Source organism: Pteropus vampyrus, unplaced genomic scaffold, assembly GCF_000151845.1.
Source record: "Pteropus vampyrus isolate Shadow unplaced genomic scaffold, Pvam_2.0 Scaffold13, whole genome shotgun sequence".
Classification (NCBI taxonomy): Eukaryota; Metazoa; Chordata; class Mammalia; order Chiroptera; family Pteropodidae; genus Pteropus; species Pteropus vampyrus.
In genome coordinates this window covers 415,226-418,523 of record NW_011888794.1, presented here as the reverse complement: position 1 = coordinate 418,523, position 3,298 = coordinate 415,226, and the positions used below count along the sequence as shown (strand labels likewise).

The following is a 3,298-nucleotide window of genomic DNA, read 5'->3' as shown; positions in this document are numbered from 1 at the left end:
TAAATGAGATTGTTTTCTTAATTTTCTTCTTGGATTGTTCATTGCTAGTGTATAGAAAAACAGCGGATTTGTGTGTGTGTGTGTGTATGTGTGTGTGTGTGTGTGTGTGTTAATTTCATTTCCTACAACTTCCCTGAATTCATTTATTTGTTCTAATATTTTTTGTGTGGAATAGGCAAGGTTTTATACATACAAGATCATGTCATCTATAAAAGATAATTTCACTTCTTTTCCTATTTGGATATGTTTTATTTATCTTTCTTGCCTAATTACTGTAGCTAGGATTTCCAAAGCTTTTAGTTTTTCACCATTGAATATGAAATTGGCCATTGGCTTTTTACATATGGCCTTTATTATATTGAGGTAATTTTCTTTTAGTCCTAGTTTGGTTAGTATAAAGTGTTAAATTTAGTCAAATTCTTTTCTGAATCAAATGAAATGATTATGTGGTTTCTGTCTTTCATTCTGTTAATGTGGCTTACTCTGGTTAATGTGACATTTGCTAATTTGTTGTTGTTTTTTTTTAAAGAACCAGCTCTTAGTTTCATTGATTTTTTTTTATTTTATCTTTTCTCTATTTCATTTCTTTCTGCTCTAATCTGTATTATTTCTTTTCTTTGCTATGTTTGGTTTTAGTTTATTCTTTTTCTGGTTCCTTGAGGTATAAAGTTAGGTTGTTGAGATTTTCTTTCTTTCTTCTTTAATATAGAAATTGCTACTATAACTATTAGTATCATTTTTGCTGCACCCCATAAGTTTTGATATGTTGTGTTTCCACTCTTATCTGTCTCAGTGGGGAGACAGATAAGTGGGAGTAGGAGTTAGCTGTCATCTATTAACATTCTTTCAATTATTTTAATACTTATTGATCAACAGAAGTTTATCATATCTTGAATTCCAACATTGTATATCATTTTTCTACAAATTAATCTACTTCAGGTTTTCAAATGCATTAATATGTTTACTCATGGTTCTCTTCTATTACATTTTACATTCATATGTCATGGTTTCAAAATTGTCCAAAGCTTCTTTAGCCCTCACTCCTTTAGGGTTAGCTAGACTTAGCGAATCACTTAAACACATACAAACAAACAAAAACCAGAATATAGTGAAATCGAGGGTGTGGAACTTTGGAGACTAAATCCTGAAGGGCATTGTGAGATTCGACCTTACTTGCTCTCTTTTTGATTGTTCATTTTTGAGGTATTAACTGCCATTTTATTAGGATTCAAGTCACCTATAGAAAGCTTCAGATAGTGAAGAACAGTTCTGCTGAAGAAAACCATGTGAGTGAGCCATCCTAGAAGTGAATCCTCTAGCCTCTGTAAAGCCATCAGATGAATTTAGTCCTGGCAACAAGTTAACTGGTAGAATCTGATCAAGAACCATCTAGCTAAGCTATGCCCACATTCCTGACCCACAGAAACGGTGAGATCATTAATGATTGATGCTTAAAGCCAATCATATTGGACTAATTTGTTGTCTAGGGATAGATAACTAAGGCTAATACATATGTTTATACTCCCAAAACAATTTGTTTCTCTCTCTCACTCTCTCATTTTAGGAAATTTATCTCTATTATTACTTCAAATTTTTGTGGTGTTGTGATCCTTTTATCCAGATATTGACACTTGTATTTTCATTATCTAATCATTTTTCTTTGGTATTTTAAAATGATGAGTCATTGTTTCTTGGTTCCATTTTTTTGTTTTTACCTGGAAAAATGACAAATTTATTGTTCTTTGATGTTTATCTTTTTTTAGAAATTCTAATTCGAGATGTTTTTAGTATATCTTCTTTGGTTTTAATAATTATATTATAATAGCTTAGATGTTTTATATTTTTATATTTATATTCATTTTGCTTGGTTTCTGAGTAATCTCTTTGTGGCTGGATATCTGTCATCTGATAAAATTCAAAGTTATACCTCTTTTTTTGGGTTTATTCTTATTATTTCTCTCTTGTGGAGATCTCAGAATTTATATATGATTCATTTTTCCTTTGTCTCTTAAATTATGTTCTGTGTACTGTAGCTTTTTGTCTATGTTTGATTTAGAAATGTTCTTCTGTAATATAGTCAATCATTATCACTCAAAATAGTTAAGTATTGTCTACGGCCATGTCACCCTGCACAAGCCCAATCCCGTCTAATCTCGGAAGCTAAGCAGGGTTGGTCCTGGTTAGTACTTGGATGGGAGACCACCAAGAAAGACCAAGTGCTGTAGGCATAAAAAAAATAAGGGACTGTAAGATGACAAGGTCCTTGCAATCTGTGAGGTCAACCAAGGGTTGCCTCACCTAAAAAAAAAAAAAATAATAGTTATGAATTACATAAAGTTGCTGTGGACACCGAATTAGCAAATACTGAATCATTGTTCCTAGGGAAATACTGAGCTATATATCTGAAAACATTTTCATCAACTAATCAATAAATAACCTTATTTTATGCATGTTTCTGCTTAAAGACAACTTATTTAATATACATTATTGATTGATGAACATTAAACACATGGCTAACAGTGCTACAGCCAATGTCTGAATAAAGCCTATCTAACATATGCATTTTCTCCATATGGCACATCACAGCCATCTTGTATTTAGGAGCACTACACAGCACTTAAGAACTATGTTTTGCAGACATTTTAAACAGTACAATTATCAAGAGAAAGCACAAAGATGCAAGACAAGTGGCATTAAATAGATCGCAAAAGGCACTTGTTAAAGTATGAGCACTGATACAAGAAAGCAAAGTGCTGTCTTGTTTGACCTCAGCCAGTAATATGTGCATGGACGACCCAAACTCTTCTGCACATACAGATGTCTGTGGATGACTGTGACAACAGTGTGGGCAATGATTTTGGAGTTACAAATAAATTTTACCAAGCAGGTGCTATCTGACCCATTGATAAACCCATAGATTAAATAACTTATTTTAGTTTGTTTAATGGTACTAGTTTTCTGCCAAATTATCAATATTACCTTTTAATTCCTTATTCATATCAAGCATAATTATTTTGTTAAATTTTGTGAATGATGTTGACACTATCTGACTTCCCTCTATAACTTTCCACTATATGTTGTTTCTCTTATTTTTCATCAATCTTATCCAATCATATGTCATAATTTTTTATATCAAAACTAGATATTGTGAAAATGTTAGAGATAATTTGAGGCCTTCTGTGATGTTATCCAAAAAAGACTTCACTGGAGACCAAGAGACCATTAAGCTACAAGCTCTAGCTTACGAGATCTCTTTAATCTACTTAGGGTTTCAGATGAGTCAAAAGTAGTCTTTAGT

At 32.1% G+C, this 3,298-nt stretch overlaps 1 pseudogene; it reads left to right on the top strand.

Annotated features, from left to right (window-relative positions):
* The first annotated feature begins 2,109 nt into the window (after positions 1–2,109).
* On the top strand, positions 2,110–2,228 carry LOC111733174 (annotated as a pseudogene).
* Positions 2,229–3,298: the final 1,070 nt, after the last annotated feature.